The following is a 7,768-nucleotide window of genomic DNA, read 5'->3' as shown; positions in this document are numbered from 1 at the left end:
AAAAAAAAACTGAAGCTCCGATTTTAATAAAAAAATGAGTGTACCATACAGATGTATGTATGTATATACATATGTATAGTAGATATAAAAAACATGGGAAATAATGTGCATATGTCTGTAAAAAAAATGGACATGTAATTCCGCCAGTATCCAATTTTAATAGAACCTTTTGGATTTTGTACACAATTAATATTTGAGTACCAGCTTCATTTTATTCATATCTGCTGCACATTTTCGGTAAACAAAGCTGTGGTTTAATATTTCCTATTGTAAAAACTAGTGTTGGGCAATACTATCGATACCAAAAGTACTCAGAACTCGATTCTCAAAAAGGATCGACAGCAACCGATTTTTAAAAGTATCCATACTGAGTACTCGCAAAAGAACCCGAAAGTACACAGTACTCAAAAAAGGAACTCGAAAGCACTCAGTACCTACTCAAAAATACTCTGTTCCAATAATCGCTTTGATATATGTACTCATGATCGATTCAAAGTATTCAGTATTAAGTGTCGAATAGACTTAAAAAGAACTGAGTTTTATTTACATTTAACGGTATTCAGAAATGATTGTACGCAATTTGCAGTTTCAATAATTTCCTTTGACGCAATTTGGGATTCATACATTAATTTGAATAAAGTACTGCCAACTTGTGAGATTTCTACACTAAGTATTGAAATGTTACCAAGAAAGTGCTCAGTACTCTGAAAAATACCCGATCCTTAAAAGTATCGATACCTAAAAACTTGATCCTCAAAAGCATTCGATACTTCCCAACACTAGTAAAAACATACATACGTATATATATACGTATATACATACATACATACACATATGTACAAACATAAATATGTATAACATTAACACACAACCCATTCCATGCTTATGCCTAAAAGTATGCACACTTTAGTGAAACGACCAAGTTAACCCAGCAAAGAAATGCGATCACGAAGATCGAATTGATTATTCAACAAAGTCATAGTTGAAAAGCGCTTTTGAAGCAACGTTGCAGTTAGAGTAGGTAGTTTTTTTTATCAAATTCGGTACTTGTTACTTTCTTTGTCAAATGTGGTAATTTATTGTTACATTTTTGTTAAGTATGGGAGATACTCCGTCACCCGTTCTGATACCATTTCAAAGGAAGGTTCTGCATGGGAAAGAACATTTCCTTCCTGTTTAAAATTTAAAGCAACGATGTGCGTTTCCTGTTATAGAAATACCACATTATCTAATAACCTCCCACCAAACAATTTGTGTTGCCAGCAATAAGAAAACGTGTCGCCCTCGGAAACAAATTTATTGCCTGTAATATTGCCATCGAATCGATTTCCTATTACCGGTCGCTCTAAAACGTCGGCCGAAGGCAACTCGCCTGGGCGAGTCGTTTTCTTATTACCTGAATGAGTCCTTTTCTTATCGCTTCAGGCGATTTTTGGAATAATTTTATTCTTTTTAATACTTCATTTATTTTTTTGTACCAAATTGCAACTTACAATCGGAATAAATTCATTTTCTCGCTGTGCGACTTCCTATTTTTTCAATCTTGTCCTTGGGCATAATTTAGATGCTTTTGGCCAATACTATTGACGCCATATTCATAAGTTTCGGAGTTTTTGAGAACTTTTTTATTCAAAATTGACATGAACGAAGTGATGTTGAAGATTTGTCACCAAAGCAATAAATCGGTAAGTCGCCAATTTGTTGCCATTGACGATTGTTGCCTATTTCTCATGTTTTGCATGGTGGGCTATAATTTCAGTTTTTAAATATTGTTTTTTTTTCATATTTAGAACAATTTCATTCTTACTCCAAACCTACATATCCCCTGGCTTAGAATGAAAAGCTTTCAGGAATTTATAGAAGCTTGATGAAGGCTTTGGTTTGCTTCGCAACTTCGAAATAACAGAACAAGTACCTTGAGCGAATCAAACAAATATAAGGATCACGAAAAAGAAAATAAGATACCACAACCTTTTTTCCAGGTCGACTGCTTCCTTGAGAAACCTGATCCACTGGGTTAAATTAGAGGTTAAAGGCAGGTTTCTCACAGATGATACCTTATCACAGTTTCCCACCCACCTTCGATGAAATAACAGGGCCCACCCAGTTTTCTCTGATTATCATATGGATGGTGGGGTGCTGTCAGTCTGGGCAGAAATGCACCTCTTAGATTTCCTGTGCCAAGAGTGACAAGTAAATTTATATATAGTCCGTAACCCTCAACCCAGCGAAGCAACCACTTTGCCTTGCACACTTTGCAGTTTCTCACCGTTTTCCACCAAAGGCTTAAGTTCAGTTGAGTCACAAGAATTTTAAGATACGTTGACAGCTTGTTTATATCCTACTTTTTGCTTTTACACCTTCGTTTGCTTGTACTTAATATGTGCAATTACCCCCTTCGAGTTGTCATCTGCTATTTTAAAGCTCGGCAAAAATGAACTATAAGGAGCCGATCCTTATGTACAGATCAATCTGTCCCTCACTTGTGCTTGAGAGAAGCGAAAAGAAGCGAATTCGTCGGAAATCTCCGGGGAACACATGCAAGACCTTACCGGCCTTGTACAAAAAGGTAACTCTGACCTTGAGGGTTTCAAAATATATCCCCTTCCGAAGCAGCTCACTTGGATAGAAGTCAACCATCGATACGATACCTACACAGACTTCTGCAATTGGGCTAGTAAGATCCTATCGGGATCTTGGGGCCTTGCTTCTAAGCGGATCCTGCCCGGTTTCAAATTACACAGAAACCGAGCAACCAGAAGTATTTTAAGGGGCTATTCGCTTCCCATGGTCCAGTTACATTACTAATTTTTCGGGTACCCATTTGGACTGGAATTTAGGTCTTACGGTCACTGTAATAAAGCTTGAACAAGTTCTGAAGGAAAAAAAGGTGTGAACACACTTTCAAGATGTATGTGGGGAGCTTACGACAGTAAAGTGAATTAGCTTATTGTATCCTTTCAGGGCGAAGGTGCTAGGCTTCTAGTTGGTGTACTAATAGAACACTGTTTGTTGGCATTACATACCTTTAAGCTATATAATATGTTAATACGGAAGACCACTGAACCCTCATATTATGGCCGGAACCAGTGTTGAAGACTCGATATTATATTAGTTCTCAAATAATTATATACAACCAAAATGGCTTGACCATTTACGTATGGACGCAATGCTACTACAAAATTCATCACTGTTAACTTTGAGCTTCGATATAAACACATATGTAGATCATAATTTCACGGTTCACCGATTACGACAAAATAGATATAAAACAAAACATTGATTAACTACGCTGACAAACACTGTCGTACACAGCCACACGTAGAATTTAATAGTTAGTACAGCTATTAAGATACTGAAATGCGTTATATCATTTTTGGAGCCACCAAAATCAAGAGCGTTCAATGCGATATCATAATTTTTCCAAAGCAATGATCCAACTAATACTAACACTAACGGTACACGTTAGATATGCGTGGGATTGTATGCACACAATTAAAACGCCAAGCAGCCTTACATCAGCCTCTGCAACGCACCTACCTATGGAAGTGGGCAAACCATTGTTGTGGCCATTGTTGTTTCCGGCAAAAGTGATAGTAAAGCAGCAGAGAAGTACGACAAGGAAATCGAGCGGCGTTCACACTGGACAACGGTAAGTAGATAACAATTCGATTAGATGCATACAATTGATGAAATTCGCTAAAACACCCTGCATATGCACTCGTACATACATAGACTGATTGGCTCGAGAAGCACAAGTACGCCGTGGAAGTGCACAATGTCCCCACAACTGACGGTTATCAGCTGCTTTTGCATCGCATACCCAAATTAGGCAAACAGCCCATCTTGCTGGTACACGGACTGCTAACTTCATCACTCGCCTGGTTGCTGCTCGGACCGGGCAAGGGCTTAGGTATGAAAGAAGTGTAGTTTCTATTCAACTAAGCTGCTTTTGTCACCTACACTGACCCATTTGTGTGCAACACACACACACCAACGTACTCACATGCAGTAGCTCTAATGTTTTGTTTCTTCTCCTGCCTTACCTCGCCTAACTGGGTGCTGCTCTCAGCTTTTCTGCTCGTCGACCGCAACTACGATGTTTGGCTGGCGAATTTGCGCGGCTCAGCATATGCGCGCAGTCACACGCAATTCAGCGCCGACAGCTCGGACTATTGGAGCTTCAGCTTCCATGAAATGGGCGCCTACGATCTGCCGGCCATAATGGGCCACATTGGGAATGAGAGTTCGTTCCAGCAGTTGCTGCTAATTGGGCACTCCCAGGTGTAGTACCGTATGCTTAGTTACCGTTGTCAATGGTGTTGCACGGACAGACGTACGAACAGGGAAACCGGTCGATGTGTGCTAAAGTGCTGTTGTTCTTGTCACGCTTAGGCGCTGTTGTTATCTACATTGCAATTGTTTTTGTTCTCGGCTTTATCTTTTGTTTTTGCACTTGCTTTTGTTATGCTTTTGCTGTGCTTTCGTTGCTGTACACATGTGTTGTTGCGGTTGGTGGTGGGAGAAAATGTAAATATTGTGTCGTTAATGCTTCTTACGCCATTGTCTGTATTGTGTCTTCCTTGTTTTGTGCTTTCATTGGGCTGCTTTTAGGCGCTAAACGCATTCCTAATTTTGTGTTCTGTTCACCCCGAGTACAATGAACGCATTCTGTTAATGCAAGCGTTGGCCCCAATTGTGCAATTGCACGATTTTGTGCGTTTCAAAGCGGATGATGTGCGGCGGATAATGCGCTTTGTGAAGGTTGAGTCGAGGAGGATCTTGGGTTAAGATACTACAAATATTTTAAAGGTTGGAGTTGGTAACATGTTGAAATTTTGGTTTAGATATTGAAAAAAAAACAAATTTCAGTTATTGAAGTGTAGCTGTTTAGTAGCTTCCTAAAGGGGTAGAGCTTGGGAGCCTATACGGAGCTTGGTTAATTAGGTTCGTTCACTGCTACCGCAAAAGGAAGTGTGGAGTACATTATAGAAATCCTCAGAGCAGTATACTTCCTCGTTTGCACGAGCGCTTGATACTTTATTCCCTACTTGTCAATTATATTGGTAGTTCCCAGAAAAGCACAGAGTACGGATACACTGCATATCGACGGCTGAGTGCAAGACCGACCTTTCTTAGTAGCCACTTCGAAACCGCCCTATCTCATAAAACTTTTCAAGAATGCCCTACTTCCGATTTCGGTTCAAAAATGCCCCATCTCGGCTCCGATTCAAAAACTCCCTATCTGAACATATTTTCTATAGAGATAGGGTGTTATTGAAAAGTTTTCTTAGTGGCAGATTAGATAATTGGCGAAAGGTGGCGCGGAAATAAAATCAGGAGCTGCGGTGAGAGTCAAGCTGCTCTAAAGGCCCTGGAAACCGCTCGAACCTCTTCAAAGATAGTCCAGGAATGTAATTTGGTGCTGAAATCCATTACAATATGGAATGAGCTTGAACTTCTGTGAGTGCCAGGACACTACGGTTCTTAAGGTAACCAACTGGCTGATGAATTGGCGAACTACGGTTCTCTGGAGCACCCCAATTGGATCAAAATTCCTTATCAGACAAAGAAGGAACGATACGAGCCCTGATATGACTAGTTACGGGTCACAATCAATGGGGATGATATATGGTCACCATAAGCATCATCGGCGAGCCATACATAGTGGATCGTGTTTGGAAGACGAGGATAGTACACAACATTTTCTCTGCCACTGTCCGGCCTTCGCCAGCCTCAGACGGTACGTTTTTGGGTCGGATGTGCTGAGGATTGACGAGGCGCATGCTCCTTGCCTCAACGAACTGCTAAAATTCATAAAGGAGTCTGGTTAGTTAACAGTGGACCAATGAATTCCCATTCCCACCCATATATTCCCTTCCTCTAAATCCTGTCTCTTGGCCATAAGTATAATGGGCAATACGGTCTGAGTGCTTGGAAAAATTTGTGTTTGGTTTTCCGGCCAGCCACAATTCCATTCCATTCCATTGGAAAAATGAGAACTGTTCACAAAGGTTGAGCCAAAAAAATTAAGACTTAATTATTTCCATGAAGTCTTGGATAGTGTCCGGTGCACACATTCAGGTTGAAATGCGCTGGTCAACCTACGGAGAGAAAAACTTTTCAAAGCGATTTATTCAAAGTATCAAACCGGGTCAAATATCTCTCGAAATATTGTCCTGCATATATATTTAAATGATACTTAATACGTCAGCCAATCTCTCCGACCACTTTCAACCCGTCCGTGGGGTTCCACTAACCTTTGCTTCTCCTTCTAGGGAGCAAAAGTACCAACTCAAGAATACACGCAGGCTGTTGGTGGTTAAAACTAAGAACATAGAAAAATTCAAATACCCAAAGAGAGTTGGTTGTGTGCTCCAATGAGGCAATCTCACGAACTAAAATATCATAAGCTATTTGGGCTCGTACAGCCAAAAAGCTGCAATTTCATGTCGAACTATACCGACAGGGATGCCGTTGAACGAAGTATAATGGATGAGCTGCCGAACTCAAAACGCTGTGTACTGGAAATCACGTTCTTAGGGAGAAATAAGGGAAATAATTTTTGTGTGAGCGAAGGTATTTTATTTGTGGCTTATTTTATTTAAGCAAGAACTAATGCCACCCAGTAGTGAAATCCTTAAATTTTATAAGTAAAATAGTTATGTATGTTTTCGAAAATGATGTAACTCTATAATTGTATGATTTAAATTTTTTCCGATATATTTTTTTACTTCCTAACATTTACAAACATACCTGCCTACATATTATAAGTCCAAAGTAAAATCCAAGTCATATGAACTCTTTCCCGCTGGCTATCTACGCAAAAAATGTCTCCAACGCAATTCCGACAAACGCCAGACTTGTCTGCAACTAATGAGGGCCTTTGCGGGTAATGGCCGCTATTCGAGGGTAAGCCAAAATATATCATGTCAAAAGATGCCATCCGACACATACTTAAAAACTTCCTCTCTCTCTCCTTTATTCGCAGTCCATTGAGCCGCTCCTTTATGGCCAAATGTTGCAGGGTGGTTCACTCAAGGAAATCAAACATTTGCAACAAATCTGGTATTCGGGTGATTTTGTCGCCTTCGATTACGGCGTCGAAGGCAATCGTAAGTACTACAACAACTCCGTTGAACCGTACAATTACGACCTTAAGCTGGTTACTGCACCGCTGCTGCTCTACTTCGGCGAAAGTGACGCCATTGCAACGCCCGGTGGCGTTCACAACATCTACTCACGGCTACTGGGCACAGTGGTCGGTGTTTATCGCATAGCCGCCGCCAAGTTTAATCACTTTGATTTTCTATGTGCGAACGATGTAAAAACGCTGCTCAATGATAGAGTAATCGGCATGATGGAACAACACTTGGCCGGCAAATTGCCCTACGTAATTGAATAAATTTATAAATTTACAACAATAAAAAAATAGACAAATTCGAATGCATGAATGGTGTGTAAAATACTTAGCTGTTGTCGATAGTTAACTAATTTTATTATGGCAATAAAATTGTTTTTAGTGGTTGCGACGCGCGACAAAAGCTAACTGAATGACAATTTTTTTTTTTTTTCTTGTTTTTTTTTTTGTTTAAATGCTCTTGCTCCAAATTTCGTTCGAGACAAAACCGCTGATTTGTGCATGTTACATAATTATGTATGCCAACCAACCACAACAAGCGTGGGCATTGATATTTGCACCGAGTTACAACAACAGCAACAACAATTAACATTCACTTTCTTTCCTTTCCGCTTCTTCATCGGCCTT

General features: G+C 40.0%; 1 pseudogene; it reads left to right on the top strand.

Moving 5' to 3' along the window:
* Positions 1 to 3,431: 3,431 nt before the first annotated feature.
* LOC118742134 lies at positions 3,432 to 7,405 on the top strand (annotated as a pseudogene).
* The last annotated feature ends 363 nt before the right edge of the window (positions 7,406 to 7,768 follow it).

This window comes from Rhagoletis pomonella, unplaced genomic scaffold (genome assembly GCF_013731165.1).
Source record: "Rhagoletis pomonella isolate Grant_MI unplaced genomic scaffold, Rhpom_1.0 Rhpom_scaffold_00006, whole genome shotgun sequence".
Taxonomy (NCBI): domain Eukaryota; kingdom Metazoa; phylum Arthropoda; class Insecta; order Diptera; family Tephritidae; genus Rhagoletis; species Rhagoletis pomonella.
Note: the sequence above shows the minus strand (reverse complement) of the source record. Positions and strands in the feature narration are given on the sequence as shown.